This window comes from Melanerpes formicivorus, unplaced genomic scaffold (assembly GCF_026170545.1).
Source record: "Melanerpes formicivorus ecotype bairdi unplaced genomic scaffold, bMelFor1.0.p_v2 SCAF_59, whole genome shotgun sequence".
NCBI lineage: Eukaryota > Metazoa > Chordata > Aves > Piciformes > Picidae > Melanerpes > Melanerpes formicivorus.
In genome coordinates this window covers 1,084,337-1,103,468 of record NW_027142411.1, presented here as the reverse complement: position 1 = coordinate 1,103,468, position 19,132 = coordinate 1,084,337, and the positions used below count along the sequence as shown (strand labels likewise).

Below are 19,132 nucleotides of genomic sequence, written 5' to 3'. Positions count from 1 at the left end.
CAGACCTAAGTGGTATACTAAGCCTTTTTCACTCTGAATTATTGTGATTCTTTGATAGATCTGTAATTAAGTTGCTGATCTTCAAAATGTTTTCTGCCAGGGTATATTGCAGAATGTGTGTTAGTGAGACAGCCTTTCATAAGATAGAGATTATTTTTTAAACACACAAAAGAAGAGCCAAGTCCTGAAAAAACTGTTTTTCTTTCTCTCTGGAGTGAACTTTCCAATTTTAAGTGATATCCAAGATACCATTTCATGAGTCATCCTTCTAAGGAAGGCCATCCTTCTTTCCTCCTTCCCAGGAAGGACATCTCGTGTGTAAAGAGTAGGACCCAGTAAAAGTTAGCATCACATGAATTAGGCAGGTTCCATTTCTGCTAGCATTTCAAATTCAACTTCATTCAAAAGCAAACAGCAGTGGCCAAAATTAAACTCTGTTTCCTGTGGGACAAAGTTTTTAAATATCAACTTCTTTGCTTGAACATAACTTGCAGAGTTGCCTCACCAGATCTTCTGCCATGGCAATGTGTCTCACAAAATCATTACCTTCTGCAGTAATTCACTGCCAGCATTGCACCATTGCTTTCAATGACATCATGATACTCTGGGTTAGTTTTTCTGTGTGGTTGTGTGTTGGTTTTTGGTTGTGATGTTTGTTTGTTTGTTTTTTTTGCCATGGCCTTATTTGTCCTCTGCCAACAGAAACAGCTTCCCAAGTCTAGAGACCTTAGGAGAAAAGTAATTTTGTGGTTTCTCTATCTATGGATACGGCGTCTCCAGGAATCTTGCATTTAAGAAATTTCCATTTCTACTTCCTCATTGCTCCTGAACTTGGTACCTCACACACCAGTGGAGAAAAATGTGGAGAGGATAAAACTCACCTGGTTCACAGAGTGAAAAAAACCCTGTCAGATTGCTGGCACGTATGGAAACCACACTTTCAGAACTCTTAAGAGTTTTAGAGTAGCTCCTCTGAAATGTGTTGAAGCCAGTGAAGCCACAACACCAAATGCAAAGTAAATAAGTGTGTGTGAAAATTTTCTTCATTTCTTTTCCATGCTTTTGCATAAGGCCTGGTATGCTGGATACAGTGGCATCCTGATTTGAGCAAATGTCATCTGACATCAGGTTTACCAAGCTAAACCTACATGTTGTATGTTTAATTCCTTAATAATTGCTGTTGCTGATATTCTGTATGCTGCTTGACATGCCAAGTGAAAACTCATTTTATTTTCAAATTGAGCTAAAAACCTAAACTGTTGCCTGCAATAAAGACAAAGCAGATACACTGCCTTACTGATTTTATACTAGCTTCATCTAACTTAAACCCAGTAAATTTTGTAGGATTTAGTTAACCTTATAGACAAGTATCATTTATTGTATTTTATAAGTGGCTCTGACAGAGTGAAGACATTAACTTTATAAAAAGGCTACTAAGCACATGCAGTAGCAACTTTTCATAGTGCTTTTATTAACAATAAATGATTTTGAAGCTATCATGACCTGAAATAACATTGTAATACTACCGCAATCTTTGCTGCAGCATGTCACTGAAAATAGGCCAAATTAAGGTCTATCTTGCTTTCTTTTCAAGTGTGTGATTGTTCTTTAACAACTTTTTGGCTGCCTTGTCAAAGAATATGGCAATAGCAATACAGAGGGGCTGAGCTGAATTTATTAGAGAAAGTATATTTGCTGAGAAATGAAGGAGAGCCTGGAATATGAGCTCTGAGCTCAGCTTAGGTGCCTTCCTCTGAACAAGCTTTCTTACTCTGCTGCTGACTCTTAAGGCCTTGGAACAGGCTTTCCAGGACAAGTTTGTAAAGTGTTTTTAAAAGGCATCAGTGCTATTTTGAAAAATGTATTGGTGAGACAAAATTTACCCTTTTTCCACACCAGTGGTTTTGCACAACAAACACATCCCATATCCCAAAAGTTATCAAACAGCTATGTGGGGAAAGAGGAAGCAGAAGGGGGGCACTCATTACCCCTGTTATTGAAGATGCTCCACTGCATGACAAAGCACATGAAGATACAAAAATGAAGGAAAAAAAGCCACAGAGAAAGAACTTTGGTTTTTTAGCTTAGCTGTTTTCTGCTAAAAAATATTTTCCTGGTTGCTTCTATAGATGCCTATTTTCTGTGGAAAGATTGTTGAACAGCATTTCAGAAATATGATAACTTCCAAGAAAAGACAATTGTCTTTTAAATGCTTTTTGGTATAAGAATCTGCATTAAAATTGTGGCTATATTTCTTCCTCTGAGACTTTTTTTATTCTCTCAGCTGCTCTTCACAGGTCCTCACCAGCCTTGTTGCCTTTCTCTGGGCATGGTCCAGCACCTCAATATTCTTTAAGTTACAATGTATGTGTCTATTGTATCACTATGATCCATATATCTCTGCCCTTGTATAAACTCTTCTTCATAAAATCATAGAATAGTTTGGGTTGGAAAGAGACCTTCAAAGGTCATCTAGTCCAACCTCATTGCAATGAGCAGAGACACCTTCAACTAGATCAGGCTGCTCACAGAACTGTCCAGCCTGACACTGAGTGTTTACAGGAATGAAGCATCTACTGTATTTCTGGCCAGTGATTCATCATATCTCACCTGGCATTCTGTGTACATGACACAGGAATTTTCATCTATCCATCCATTTTGTCTGGCTGGACAGCCTCTTTGGTATGGTGAACACTAGGTAACGAGGCTTGCACTTACCTGATGTTCTTTGCCTTAAAACCCTTTACAGAGAAGCAAGTGTTAAGCCCCAGTTCTACAAGATGGAATATTGAACAGTTACTGGCTTAACCACATCCTGCAGAAGGCCAGCTTAGAGTATTCAGTGTTCCTGAAACTAGAAGAGCATTGCAAGGACACCCAAACCTGCATTGAGTGGAAGTGTGCCTGGTAAGGTTTGCTAGAAGGCTCAGCATTCACTCTTGCAGCCCCAGATGGCTCAGCAGGGAACTTTTCAAATGCTTCTGAACTCCTCTACTTTGTGCATCTAGGACTAGGAGAACTTGATCAGCTTGGGCTGAGCATAACATGAACATGTCTAGATTGCTTTAAGTTTTGGAATATTCCTGTGCATGTCTGTGGTGTTGTCTACATAACTGCATTTGAAAGTGAGACTATTTAGGGATGAGCATTATTCAGAGGCACATTTTAGAGGTATGTCAAATCTAGAAGCAGAATGGAATAAGAACTTTTGAATCATCTGAAATTTGTAGTCTCTGGTTATCATGGTTAATGGAGAGATCAGTACAGGAATACCAAAGGCTGGAGGAGATTTTTGCTCTTAGCTCTTCTTACTATTGCTTTAAATAGAAAACATCCTTTTTCAGCTGCACAGACTCCTCAAATGCCCAGTGTTAAGTGAACAATCCAGACTATTAAGTACCCTTAGCAGATTGTAGGCAGCTTTAAGACAGTTATTTTCTTCACTCTTCTCACCTTTCTCATTTTGTGTTTGAAGTGTTTAATTATTTCTGCTAGAACTACTACTTCTGTCATAAGCTTTTACATACTGACAACTTGAATACATCCTGAATATATAATATCAAAATATATATGTATTTTATGTCCTGTTTATTGGGTTGGTTTTAACTGGGAAGGGATAAAGCATTATTTTTAAACGACTTGGTTTATTTTGACATTAAAATAAATATCTGTTGTTCCCACTAAGAAAATTCTGAGAGGGTCTAAGCAGTTTATACTTCCCATGAAATATGACAATGTTTCAGGTAGATTAAACCTTGACAAAAAGTTGAATCAAATTATATTCTCTATGCTTGCTTTTCTTTGGGGAACCAAAATTCACTGAAGTGTAAAAGTCTAATTAATTATGTAGTATGCTAATAATTTTTAAATTAAGAATACTTGGGATTTAACTCTAACATGCCATGAGGGTGTTTGCAGTTGACTGTGACTATCACAGCTAAAGAAATTTAGAAAAATAAGAAACCAGTTCCCAGTACTGGTTTTGCTGTGGAGATTCATACAATAATGGTGAACAGAAGAATGGCAAGCATGGCTCAGACAAAAGGGACATCACTGGAGAGGAGAACAGCCTATGAGTCTCTTTCATAGTTACTGCATGCAGAGCTACTGTGTAATTCATCCATCACAGCCTTTTCCTCTAGCTGTAAAAGAATACACTGGCAAGCACTGGCATCAGGTGCCTTCCTTGAACATGTGCTATCAAGGGTTAAGGGTGGGGTAACCATGACTCAGTGGCAGATGGAAACCAGATTCCAGAGCTGGATTCTGTAACTGGATTTGGGAACACATGAATTGTGCTCCTCAGACACCAGCCATTGAAGAAGAGGCTTGCCCCCTCAGTGATCCCTCAGTACAATGACATATGTGGAATGGAATCCTTTGTTGGTTAGTGTAGGGTCACCTGAATTGTCAGCTCTTCCCCACAGGTGCCATCTCTTACTTCACCGACCCCCCACCCCAACATCATACAAAACATTTGGCAGTGAACTTGGTCTCCACAGGAGCAAGTATAAACAAGAACCTTTCTGCACACCATTCCTTCTAGTAACTGTAAACATCACGTGTTGTCACTTCGAGAAGCAGACACTCTTTGTGAAAATAGAATCATAGAATCGATAAGGTTGGAAAAGACCTCAAAGATCATCAAGCCCAACCTGTCACCTAAGACCTTATGACTACTAAACCATGGCACCAAGTGCCACATCCAGTCCCCTCTTGAACACCTCCAGGGATCTGACTCCACCACCTCCCTGGGCAGCACATTCCAATGGCCAACAACTCTCTCTGTGAAGAACTTTCTCCTCACCTCCAACCTAAACCTCTCCTGGCACAGTTTGAGACTGTGTCCTCTTGTTCTGGTGCTGGAGGATCTTTTGACAATTGTAATATTATCACTTACTTCTGGTCATGTCAGTTCTTTAGTTATGATTAAAACTACAAGCACAAAAGGAAGTTAAGGTTTATCAGCGTGGAATATATGTGATTTCCAGTCACAGATCAAGCAGGAAGTTTTTCACTGAGATGTTTCTATGCTTGTAACATCCTTAATTGTGCAGTGGTCTGTGGGATGAACAGGGCTCTAAAGCTGTGGGTTGTTTGTCACGGATTTTGTGTGTGTTTCTTCCCCCATAGGTGAATACCATATCATGAAGGCATGGTCCCATGGCAGGATAAAGAAAGCAAGGAATGTGTTTGTCTAATTCCTCACCTAGCAAGGCTTCCTACACAACTTTATTAATATTTCATTGTTTCTTTATCAGAGTTTTTTTCACACTTCTGTGTTCTCTCTTATTTACAACTGAGGAACATGGGCTCTTTTATGTTATTCATTAACAGACAGACATTTGACAAATGCTGGTGGCTGTTGTTTTTTTCATGCAGAACTTCTGTGCTGTAAAGACTCTGCTGGCTACTTGGTTGAAGGGTGTTAATGCAACGGGAGGAATACTTGTAAGAATCTATTTCCCATCTGTGTCCAAGGCAAGCTGGTTCAATCCGTATTTGAATACAGGTGAGCAAGTCTCTTCATTTCATCGCAGGAGGAAATGAGACATCTTGTAGGCCAGGATCATGTAGTCTACTGAATGCATGAATTATCTGGATGGCAACAGGTGGTCTTTGTCACCCTATAAAGCACAGGGAGATGGTTTCATTATTCAGAGGAGTAGGAAACTCAGTAAAAGATTTATCCAGGTTGACTGTGTTAGAATCACAAATAAGGCACAGACTGTATGTATAGTGACAACTGAAGAAATTAATTGCTTCTGCAACATAACAACAATAATGTATGCTTACTTTGTCATTAGCAATAGACATGTAACTGTAGCTGACAGTCCTGCTTCATGCCACACAGGTTTTACAATGGAACTACTCTAAGGACAAGCCCCATACTTAGAAAGCCTTCAGGAGTCACAGCTAGTTTTAAGTCTTGACTGGGAGGCATGAATTTTCAGTTTTGGTTGTAGTTGTGTGTTACTTGCATTGCCTTGTGGGCTTTTTCAAATGAAAGCTGTACTGCTAACCAATGTGTTCAATGCATTTTAACTCCTGTCATAAAGCAAAGGTGTAAATCAGGTGATATGTCTGGGCCTGGAAATGCCATTTTAGTTTCACATGACTTTTGTTTATCAGTTTACCTCAGTTTTGCATATGCATTTTGTTACTCTGTTAATAACTAACATACTATTATTTCATTCTTGTAAAGAAGACTGCATGCTTTTAAGTAAGTCATAACTTCCTTATGATACACAGGACTACACTTGGCACACTCTTAGCTCATCCAGATAGTGACCAGAATGGAAAACTAGCCTTGGTTAGCCAAGCTTACTAATACATCATAGATCATGGTCTATGAACTGAATACTTGAGTCAGACATGCAGTCAGCAATGTGTGTGCAGCAGCCGGAAGCAAATTCTAGTAAATATTTTTCTAAGTGACCCAGTGATATTAAAATGGCTGTTTTAATCACATGCTGATCTGCACATTAAGATATTTTTTTCCATCATTCATATCATTTCATAGTGCTAATTCCTCACACATCTCATCAGTCTTACTTAATCAAAACAACCCCCCAACAACCCTGAACTATGGATTTCATTATCGGCCGGCAGAATGCTACTGTGTGTGTTCATCTTGTCTAAATGCTAAACTAAATGCAAAACTTCTGTTCTCTGACTTCCAGGAGCTAGGCTGAGCAGTGGGGGTTTCAATTAAAAACCACAGGAAAGGAAAGGAATATGTCAATAAAACCACAGACTTGTAAGTACTGCATACTAGTTTGCAAACAAACACAGCAAGCACTCTCCAAGTATGAGTCTATTACTGTAAATTTAGACTGAATGCGTGATGTTGAAGGTGACTGTCCCAGCATGATCTTCCTTCCTTTCATGTATAGTGAAATGCTCTCTAGCTTTACATTCAATAGCTTGATCTAGTCAGGCTGCGCTGAGACTGGCGGAGGAAAATGCCATGAAGTGGAGAGTGGCTTGAGCCAAATTAGCAACGTTTTGTTCCATTTCAAAAGAATAAGAGAACTGTAAAGGACAGAGTAAAAGGTGGGGAAAAAAGAGAGATTCATCATGACTTGATTCTAAGGCAATATCCTATGTGAGTTTTTAAATGTAGGCATCACTTGAATAGAAATGTAATGCCATGATTTGCATTATAAAGCTTTCTTAAATAATAACTGTCACTAGAACAGAATTATGCTGATAATTAATTAGTTACAGATTAGGTGCAGTCACTTTTTTAAAGGGTTACATTAAGGATCACATATTTTATAGTGAAGAAATCTTGAGTAAGAATAGTGAGGGTGAAAAAAAATTACAAGCAGTTTAGAATTCATAGTAATCTAATGCATTTTTTAAAATACAAAGCACCCTATGGTGCTTTTACTGCTCTCATATTAAGGAGAGGAACCAGTAAGAGAGAACCAATGTAGTTTACCTAATTAAGTGAGCAAAATGCAGCTTGAATTTACAGAAGGTTAATAACTAACATTAAATGTATTGGTTCCACATTATGTTTGAACTGTTAATAAAGTGAATTCACTGACTGCTCAAGTATTACAATTATTTATCAACTAATAAAGAAATGAAAAGGGAAAAAGCTATTAGCACAAAAAGTGAAACAAATATTCAACTGATTTTTTTTCCGCTTCAGCAGTCATTTCTTTATGAAACTTTTTTCCTAAACAGTAAAAAACCCCATAAAGGATAGAAAGGACTTCATCTTTGAAATCTGATCCTGAGGCTCTTTAAGTGAGTAGGGACTGAGCTGCTGATTTAATAGAGATTTTCAAAGGTGCTCAGCACTGACCTAATTCTTGTGCTTTTAAAATCTCTTAGTATTTACCTATGTCTTCAAGTGCACTGGAATCACACACAAGCTAAACATTGTGAGAAGTCTGGCCTTCATCTTATTCTCAAAAATGTAAAAGGCTATGGGGTAGTACAGAATTATGTTCACCTCCTCTCTGAAAATCACACTGGAGGCATGCTCTAATGGCTTTTCACATAACTTAGTTTTTTTAAATTGTGAGCTGTTCTGTCCAAATCAATGTGAAAGTCTTTGCAGGACATCTGAAATGTCAACACACTACATAAATATAAACAGATGTCTGGCAGTCAGTGAAAATTAGAGCTCTGCAATGTGTGTTTTAAGATTACATGGGCTCAAGAATGTGCTGCCATAATCCAAGAAGTAGTTGCTATTTTATGACTGTGAAGCCTAACTATTTGAAGAAGCAATGCAGGTGATTCTGGGCTAAATCCTATTTAATCTGGTTTCTAAAGATGCTTGGTGCCAGGAAAAGAGAGCCCAGGCTGTAAGAATGGTAAGCAGGAGAGACAGCAGAATATACACCTATGTCATTCAAAGAAAGAAAAGTGCACTCGACCTAAAGCTAGAGCTATTAATGTGTCTCAGTATGGGTGTCACAGTGTGAGTTCTGATCTGATGCTGAAATTTGCCCTTAGCTGACTTAGCTGAAAATAGCCAGATCATTTAGTCTAAGATGTCAAAGATAACCACATATGATGGTAACTGGATCACTCTCCTGTGTCCTCTTAGTTAGCAGAAATTAATTTCTCCTAAATGTGTTAAGGCAAACAGTCATCTTGATTCAGAGGGAGCCTGGCAGCAGGAAATGGGTTGCAGAGACTTAATTAACTTCCCTTAGTGTCCCTCCTCAGCACTCTACCCTGAGAGCTTCCTCTCTACATACCTTGCTAACAAACTTTATAGCCGCTTCTACTTTCTTAGTTCTCAGTTTTCTCCATTGGATAAGTATAAAAAGAAGGGCAGGGTGAAAGTCTGGGAAAGGAGATCAAGAGGAATTTTAAGGGGACGACAGCAGAGATGAAGAAAAAGGAAGTGGAATGTTCAACATAAATGGGTCATCTTCTGAAGAATGCATTAGTCTAATAGGGAGTTTATGAAACCTGCTTCAACTCATGAATTGTGGTTCAGCTACAGTGTAATGAGTGTTTTACAGAGCATGGAGGAATATTCTTTCATTGTGGTTTTGGTTTCTATACATGGTACAGGTTTCTGCTATCACATACTGATACAGAATCTTACCATTATATGCAGAGATGTATTAAAATATATTGCTTCCAGTTATAGATCATCTCATTTATTTTCATGTCTAAACAATTAAAGCAACAAGAAACAAGAAAGGAAACATAAACTATAGGACTTTTACCCGGTGGAAGATTGATAAATTGATGGTAACCAGCAAGATAAATGAGAGATACAAAACCCCCATGTCGTATTCTGAACTTTAGGTACCCAGTGTAACATCACTCATTTCCTTTGCAGAAGCAAATAAACACCTACTTGAGAGACAGGAATATAACCTGGCAGATGAGGACTGTAAATGATCATGCCAAACAAAGAACACAATGTCAAGTAATTAATTTTAATTTGATCAACTTACTTTTATGGGTGCACTTCACTGTGATTATTCAACTGATTTTTGGATGACAGTTATGATGAGTGAATCATAATTAATATGTACCTCTTAGGGATCTAAAGCACAAAACATTTTAACATGTACTGTGTTTAATAATGGGAATGATATCTTCAGCATCCAAGAATTTGGGTAAAATGTGTGTTAGAGTTCAAAAAACTTCCTTTGTGCAGTTTATCAGATTGTATATACATTACATAGCTGTGTACTTGTAGATAATTGCTGTTCTTGTCTTTTACTTTTCAACCCTTGCTTCCTTTCTTATTCTCAAGAGACTTCAAAGGTGTATACATGAACATGTGAAATGTAATACCAGGTTCTAGAAGGACAATGAGCACATCTTCAGTACACTAATTGGCTGGCTAGCTGAAACTTTGTGGTATATATCACTCCAAATAATGTTTGATTTCACTCATTTCACAGTATTTGGTGATATTACAGTGGCTGTCCTTTGTCTCTCTCTTACAGGATAGTGAAGGCAACTGCCACTAGGGCCAAGTCAGTTGTCCTGTCATGTATCAGACATTGGTTCTGCTACTTCTGATCTGATACCCCATTCTGGAGCTCAGTTATAGGCTCTCAATATTAGTTTTCTCAGACAAATTATGAAAGCAATCCCAAAGTTTTACTCTATAAAAATCCCATGTTAGCAATCCAGAGCAAAACAGACTTACTGGGTAGAATTTCTTCTTTAAAATGGAGACATACTACTGGTGGGGTTTTGGTTGGTTGGATTTTTTTTTTTTAGCTGAATATCTTAAATATCTATCTATCTTAAATATCTAAACTTTCTTCTCCTTGACTTCAGGATGGGTAAATTGCTCAAAGATTTTTCTTTTCTATAAAATTTTTCCATGCCCTTTCTTCTGAGAACAATTACAGTGGTGATTAGCAAATACAGCACTATGGATAAGCAAATCTATGACTTATATTCATGTACCTGGTCAGAGCTAGGCATTTCTTTTTCTCTCATTCTTTGTAAATTGAACAGAGATTCTATCTTCTTAAGCCTTCTTTCTCTTCCTTATTTCACAAATGAAACAATTTAAATTATATCAAAATGCCATAATAACTTTTGAAAACTTTAATTTTCTATTTTTGGATGAAACTTTTATTTGCATAGTGTCTGATTTTCTTCCTGAACACCATTTACCACTTACTTGGTCAAATTTACCCAGCTGTATAACTTGGAGTTGTGTTGCTTTTGTAAGTATGTAAAATGCTCTGAAGCTATAAAGGGTAATGTGACATCTCCTTGTTATTATTTTGTTTGGACTTCATAACATTTCCTGGTGGCTTCCACTGGCTTTGAATAGGACTTCAGCTTTTTCTGCCTGTAATTGTTCTGCAAAAGCAAGGAAGTCAGTAATAGGGACAAGCAGTGTCTGGCAGTCTGCACAGGCACTACTAAGCCTACAGACAAATGACAAATAATCATCAGTTCCAGTTTTTGATTCTGCATAAACCCCAAATAACCCTCACTTTTCTGTGTTTGAGAAGGAGAGCTCTTAAAGATTAATCTTAAATTGGAGTGCATATTAAATCTATACCTGGTATGTACCTTAGTGATGGTTAAGGATACTTGTTTGATTACATAATTCAGTCAAAAGTATTCTGGGTTCCAGGGCTGAAGCAGGGGTGCCTAATATCTTTAAAAGTAAAAAAAAATCTGGAGATTTTCTACATAAATACTGCTTTAGCTATCAACCAGAAGCATGCATATACAGCCCTCATTTACACAAGGGTACAGGCGTTTTCTGATACAAACAGATCCACATTTCTGCTCTGGATAGCTTTAGATATTTGTTACTGAACCTGAATTTGGGCACCTCAGCAGGAGCTCTGTGTATAGCGAGGCTCTTTCATGTATCTTTTGTATCCCTCTTGTTGCCAGTTCTTCTTTCCAGGAACAGTCTGTGTGCGCTTGAGTGAAAGAGAGCATTGACAATGAGCTGAAAGCAAAACTGGGGAAATAAATGTTGGCCAAAACCTAGAACACAGAACTTCAGAATTGCAGTTGTATAAATAGCCTTATATTCCACTTTAAATTCCTAAGTAAAAACACCAAGAAAACAAAAGTATTCTATACATTTACATTCCAAATTGTGTAATCATGTTATTATCTGAAACTAATACCAGGCTGTTAAAATTTAGATAAAGTGTCCTGCAACGCATACAAAATGTTCATTTGTTGAAGGCCATTAAGTTAATTTCCTGGGAACATGATTAAATGCAAGGCATTTACATAATCATTAGTTGTGAGGTGTAGAATAGATAATTAAATATTCCACCACATTAATTTATATTTAATTAACTGTGCTTCCATGATCCTTCTGCCTGAATATTAATATTGTGTAAATAAACAATCAGGATGCGGGCTTTGCAAAAGCTTTATTCTACAAAATGTGATCAAAGACATTCGGTGAAATCCACTTAAATAATGAACACTTAAAGATTTTGTAAAGCAGAGCTGTCAGTCTTAAACAGTTTGCTAAATATTTCCAAGCACTTTGGTTTTTAACTCTTTTATTCTTCAAGTGTTCAACATCCAGCAATTGTCCCAACAAAGTCTTAGTTCTAATATTTCCTGGTCTACATTTCACAACCTCAATTTCCATCAGTTAGCGTACACAAACCTCATAAAGCATGCTGAATGAACTGTGCATTGTTTGGAAAAGACATCAAAGTAAGAGGAAATCAACATGGTATTTTCTAGTAAAGAAACACAGTATCAGAAATCCTCTTTTCATATTGCAGAGATAATTTGCAAGTAAGAGAGATCATTTGAAAGTACTCAAGTCATAAATGAAAACGCCCAGAAAAATTCTTTTCTTTCTCTTTTTTTTCTCTTTCATTTGAAAAACTGTGCTCTCATCTAAGGTAGTGGCTTGTGTAAACCAATACCTGAAAGGGGGACTACAAGAAGGATGGAGAGACACTGTTTACAAAGGCCTATAGTGATCGGATCAGGGGCAGTGGCTTCAAAGTAGAGCAGAGCAGATGTAGATTGGATGTTAGGAACAGGTTCTTTACCACGAGGATAGTGGCACATCGCAACAGGTTCCCCAGGGAGGTGGCTGGGGCTCCATCCCTGAAAATGTTCAAGGTGTGGCTCGACAGGGCTCTGGGCAACCTGACCTAGTTGAGGATGCCCCTGCTGACTGCAGAGGGGATCGGACTAGATGACCTTTGGAGATTCCTTCCAAGTCAGATTCTAATATTCTGTGAAGTTATTATTTGTTATTGGCCTATAAAGGCTGCTCTGAAAACATCTGTTTCTAGCAGGAGCACCTTTAGGAATTACCTGACTCTAATATATCACATATAGATGTATACAACTGTATTTTAACAAGTGCAAAATAGGTATCATAGAATAATGATAGGGAGAAAATACCTGTGGAAAGTTTCCTGTCTGAAAGGGAACAGGACAGAAAAAGGGAGACTGCCAAAGAGTCTCTGGATTTGAGGGGCAGTGTGTATTATAGGAATCTTCTGCAGACCTGTGGTTTTCTGTGGACTGTGTTAGGAAGGATGGAGAAAAATTCTGTTAGAAAATTTACTTTTTAAACTGAAAAGTCTTCAACTTTCATTAGTTTTGATTTTCAGGGTATGGGGACATCTGAAAATCCAGTTGCAGTTAGTATAGGTTGAGAGGCCTTTAAGTTTCTGTGTATAGGTCTATCTGGAAAGTATCTTCAGGATTTTTTAGATTAAGGATGAGGTTTGGCACAGGTTCTCTTCTTTGTGAGAGTACAAAAAGCTCCAACATATTATAGTGAAAAAATATATGTATCAATATATAGGAACCTTTGACCCAGATACCTTTCTCTCTGACTCCCTCTGGAACATGAATACATTTCAGTGTCTTTAAATAAGTGTGCTAACATTGATAAATTATCAGTACATGAAAGGAATCTGACTAATAGCAGCTAATCATGCACAGAAAGAGTTTATTGGTAATGCAAAATGACTATTGCTGAAATGCAGACTAAACTAACTCATGTTAAAACAGCTGTAGGTTAGTAATGTAATTATCTCTCTGCCATTGTATTTAATTGGAGACCTAAATTTTTGTAGAGAAAGCTCTTACTGTTTTGCAAAGAGCAAATCCTGTTCCCTGCAAACAAAGATCTTATCTGAAACATACACTGTAGGGAAAATAAGAATGTAGTTTGACATAATTCTTAAACTGATCTTGCTTACAGAGGTAATGTCTTCTCTGACAGCTAAGCATGCCAGCCTGCCCCCGCTTCTGTAACAGATATCCTGGCTATGGGATACATAGGATCAGCCTGTGTGGATGCACAACGAAGTCTGAACCAAGTCATTGTAAAATACATAGTTGCTAGGAGTGACCCCAGGGGGAAGACAGGATGCATGATTAGGAGTAGAAGAGGAGCAAGACCTCCTCTTCAGACACTGCCTATATTAGAACAGTTCTAACACACCATGAAACTGCATCCCAATCTTAACTTATTTTTATGTCTCTTTAAGATAGGAATTCCATGTTTTCATCTTCAAGCTTTATTTCTAAACCAAGAAGGTAATATTATTTGGTTTTTTGGTTGGTTGGTTGTGGAGTGGTTTTTTTTGTTGTTGTTTTGTTTAGTTTTGTTTGGATAACTAAAGCAAGCTAACCCTGCTTTGAAAGCAGTGGTTTTCCAAATAAGTGCAAGTGATATTTCAATAGTCTGTCAGGGATTTATTAGTACCTTTAAGGTTTGTGACTACAATTGTATAAGATTCAGGCAGCACTATATTTCTTCCCAGACTAATTAATCTTCCCATATTATTACAAGATAATAAATTACAGCAGTTAGGAATACTGATCATGTAGGAAAATGGTACTTTCTATGTGTCAGGGGAAAGACAGAAGCCACACATAGTGATTCGCGAAGGCTGAGTATTGCCTCTTGAGATTTCAAATTGTACTATCTGAAAATATTGAGTGGAGATGATTCATGGATGTTGGACAATCTCCTTTTTGCAGTAGCACAAATAGGGTCATGAAGGTCAGGGGGGGAAAGAATAAAGAATATCTCCAAATAAATTGAAAGTAGGCAGCTGTCATAGAACAGGTGAAGGCTGTGGTAGAAATGGAGAGCATCAATTAGTAAAGCCCAGCATGGCATTCATACTGCTGGCTAGATGAAATAAAAGGAAATAGGAACCAGCGGAAAATGGTTAAAACAAAGAAGGATAAGGTTGTTTTTCTAAACATCCATAAAAATAAATGTAAAAGCAGTGTAGCTAATGTAAAGTGCTGCTAAATAAAACTAGAAAAACAGAAGAAAAATTAAAAGCTGGACTCAGGTGGTGTAAAGGTTCATCAGTGGTTAACATCTGACATTCATGCATAGTATGAAAGAACAGCTATCAACCGAATGGCCAGAATAACTATCTCAGCTAGTATGTGTAGGATTGTCAGAGTACTGTCAGAATCCTGACTGACTTCCATGGGTACTTACAAAAATAATCCTGTGTAGTCAGAGGAGGTAGCTTTTGAGTAGTATCATTTTGGTTTCATATCAACGAATACTGCCATTTCTAATTTGTTATTCCAGAAACTGTTACTCACAGAGAGAGTCATTGTGAAAGTATGGAGGAAAAAGCTGTCTCCAATGTTTTTGAAGTAATTATTGATAACTAAATGGTTACAAGCTTATGGAATGTATAGTAAAAAGAGCAGTGACAGGTCCAGAGACAGGAGAGAATGCTAAATTAATGTCTCTTTGTCTAGAAAAAAAAGAAAGTCTCAGGTGTGATGTTATTGGCTCTGCACTTAGGACTATATCAAAACAGATGAGACCTTAGGATCCAAATTCCTGAATTCTAATTCCATCACTACTATGATTTCATTATCTGTGACGGTTTGACAGACTGAGAAAGACACTGAAAACAGCTAGATGTTTGCTAACATCTTAACAGGCTGTAGTGTTTGTGGGAATTTTTTACTGTGATTTGTGACGAATCAAGCCTTAATCTACCCCTAAAAATGGAGGATTCTCTTGTCTTACCTGTGAACAATGCCATGAGGCTTACAATTTGTTACAATTTGTCTTGTGCAGTATTTACTAATAAAAACTGTTAATGCAGGGTAATGCCTGTGGATTCTAACGCAGGAGGTGCTTTTAATGCAAAGTTTTAAAAGCTATAAAGGGGAGCACTAAAGATTATTTCTCTCTAATATACTGTACTATCAAAAATGTTGTTCACTAGAATCCTCTTTCCTAAACAATTTTGCATAGGATATTTTGCAGAGACTTGAACACAATTGTGCTATGCCAATTTCCACTGCTATGTGGACTAACATCATATACATTAATATGTCTTTGAAACTTAAGGATATACATTATTTAATTTGAAAATGTACCATATTCTTGGAACTGATGTTCTGAGTCTTGTAATGCAATTATCTCAAGATAAGATGATCCTGTGGTAACAGTTATCCCCTCAAAAGATTATCTTCTGACACAGTTATCCTTTGATAAGATAATCTGTAAAGATGATGATGATAATTAGCTAGGGATCTGGAAGACTGATCTAGAAAATGTAACAGCAGTGCAGACTGGGCTGAGCACCTGGTTGAACCTCAACCCTTGTGTGAAAGTACAGAACATGGGGAATTGTTGCTACATGAAGCCACATGAGGCTTCAGACTTTGAGATGGGGGTTGCTGGGGAAAAAAGCACGAGCAATATTTTGTGCAAATCTTAAAACTGGACATTTTTACTTTAATGAGTCAATTTAGCATTCATTGTAGCACCAAGTTAAAGAAATTAATTGGAACAGATTATCAACTTCATTTCATGACATGTGTGGATACTGCTTAGCTTGAAATACATGGTATGCACATGGAACCTGAAATAATTCATTTTGTCTGATAATTGCTATCCATCACAGACATTTTCTAGTTGCAAAAACAATGCCATGCTTGGTGTTTTCTCTTAGAAGTGAGAAAAGATCAATGATGTCAACTTACTTTTGTATGTTTGCTTACCAAATGCACTGATTTCTGACACTAAATAGAGGATACCAACATTAGTATCCTATTACAGGACTCTTGAATACTGAGTAAAGAGAAAAGGACTTTTCCATTTCCAAGCAAAGAAGATATGGAAACATGCTGGTTTATCATCAGTTCTTGAAGCCTTTGCAAGGTTAAAGTAAACAGTGTTATTGCTGCCAAGAAGCTGTAAGCTTTAGATGAAAGTTAATGTGTTGGAGGGGGTCCAAGTATGAAATGATCAAAGGGACATGGGCCTGAAGGTTTTAGACGTGCTGATGAGTTGAAGAATAAGAAGTTACGAAGCCAAACTTTGAGCTGACCTTAGATACTCGCAGACAATGCTTGTGTAAAGAAACACCATATATTTTCCATGAAAATTAAATGCCTTTTCTAGGGTTTTCCTATTAACCTAAATATGGATGTTGCACATGAAGGCATTAAAGGGCTATAACATTGAGTACAGTCTTGATTCCATCCATCAAAGTCACCTGAAATCAGTAGTTGGTCCCTCAAGTTTGTAATCTGTTGTTTGTACCATGCACCATAGTAAAGGGGAGTGAAGTTTGTTTTTACCCTTTCTTTCTATATCAAGCTGTAAACACAGATCATCTTGGTCAGCTAGCCTTGGAATAGCCAAGAGAAAGGCTTAGAGATGCCCTTGAGCAATGGCATATCAGCTGCCTGCTAAATCACAGAGCCATCATATACATGACAAATTTTCTCTCACTCTGCAGCTTTCTCAAAAGAACTCTGTGGTTAAAAAAAAAAAACAAAAAGCATGAAATAGTCTTGAAAGAACTCCAGTGAGCAAGCCTGCTAGCTAGGATTGACCTACAGCTTTTGCACAGGGAAAAGCACAACACTTTCAACAGTTCTGTTTACAGTATGCTTAGGCTGTTATCCTTCATTTTTTATTACATTTGTCATTTAAATTAAAAAGTGATAAAAATTGAAATTATTTAAATTATCTATAGACCTTAAATATTTCTTGATCGCTCAGACTTCTCTATAAAAGACTCTGAAATTGTCACAATAAGAATGTATTCCCCTTTTGTTCCAAGACGAGCTTATGTCTCTGCATTAATTTCTTTTCTTCTATTCCACAGATAATTAATAGTAGATACTGGGAAGTACTTAACTTTACCTCAACCTATTTGAAGTTTATTACCCCTGTGACTCATACATCACAACCACCAAAAATGGATAAATTGTAAAATCTACAATACTAAATCTTCACTTCAAGGACTACTACTCCCAAATCTCCTAGCAGTACATTTTTAGACTGCCCTTTCTAATAACATAGTTTCCCACTGAGTAAAAAGCTTTCAGGATGTTGAAAATGGAGCAGTGTTATTCTTAGCTATTTGATTCTCAAACTTCCAGTTCTGCTGTGGTTCAAGTGGCAGCCCCTTCATATACTCATTCAGCAAACCATTTTCATGTCATTATTAGGAAACATTTCTTAGTGACATGTAGTCATTTCATCAAATTGGCACTTGATTGATGTGATTAAAATACATTTGACTACATCTAAATTCCTATATAACTTTAACATTGAGCAGGGCATTTTGAAAATGGCACAGAATTCAGAAGGCTCAAACACTCTGCTACTTCTGTAAGTTTAATGAAATCTGTTCATACTTTCTTGCATTGCAGGAATGCTTGTAATACCCACATGCAATTTACTTGTTTGAGCTTGAAGATGAAATAACCTGGCATTTTCCATGAAATGTGAAGATAGTTGTCTACCTGTCATCAATTGCTGAGTAGGTAGAAATAATTTTTTTTGAGTAAAGAATTAAAATAATTTTTCATGAAGGAAAATTTGTTCATAGCACAAGATGGAAAAAAACATTGAATGTGAGAGGCCTTAGCAATGGCTAAGTGAGATATAAATTCCAAAGTAGACAAAAGATTAACCTATGTCACATTTTTCATCAGTTCCTAGATTTTAAGGCCTGAGGAGATGCTGGTGACCCTTAGTCCAGTCTCAGATCAATACTTTCTACATGACATATATAGGGAAAATGTATCTGCTACCAAACTGCCTAATCCTGATTTTCAAATTATAGAAGTGCTTGGAAGTCTCAGCAGATGCTGAAAAGAATATGGAAAATGTGAGAAAGAAAAATCTCAAGTTTACAACCCCAGTTTTTGCTGCAAATTTGAATTTCAGTCCTTCAGTACTGCAGGCATGTAACTGGTCCCTGCAATTCATATCCTGTGAGCAAATGGCCCAGGTATAGTGTGTATGATGAAATGGATAGGCTTTCTTACTCCCCAGTGCATTCCCTTCAAGAAACACTTATATACTCAATATATTGCTAAAAATCTGTTTCAGGTAGTTACAGAAAGGTTCTTCACAACACCTCCACTTGCATTAATTTCACTTAAAGGAAGTTTGTCACGTGCTAAGTAGAAGCATCATCAAATGATGGGGAGGAAATGTAGAATCACTAACTAAATATAGAATCACTAACTAATTTACCTGATAAAATTCAAAAGCTTATCTGAGTACAGAATGCAAATGACAGCAACTTCTGGTCATCTTGGAGTTACAAAGATTGTTTCACAAGAGCCATTTTGGAGAGAGATAAATATCTGTATGCAGTATCAGAGTATGAAGTGAAATAAGCATTCAGAACGAATG

General features: G+C 37.2%; 1 long non-coding RNA gene across 1 annotated transcript; it reads left to right on the top strand.

The window, feature by feature from the left end:
* Nucleotides 1–2,755: 2,755 nt before the first annotated feature.
* Nucleotides 2,756–9,392, top strand: LOC137452830 (uncharacterized). The gene is made up of 4 exons (XR_010990176.1): nucleotides 2,756–2,907; nucleotides 5,383–5,512; nucleotides 6,684–6,760; nucleotides 9,323–9,392. It is a non-coding gene; the product is annotated as an uncharacterized lncRNA (long non-coding RNA).
* The last annotated feature ends 9,740 nt before the right edge of the window (nucleotides 9,393–19,132 follow it).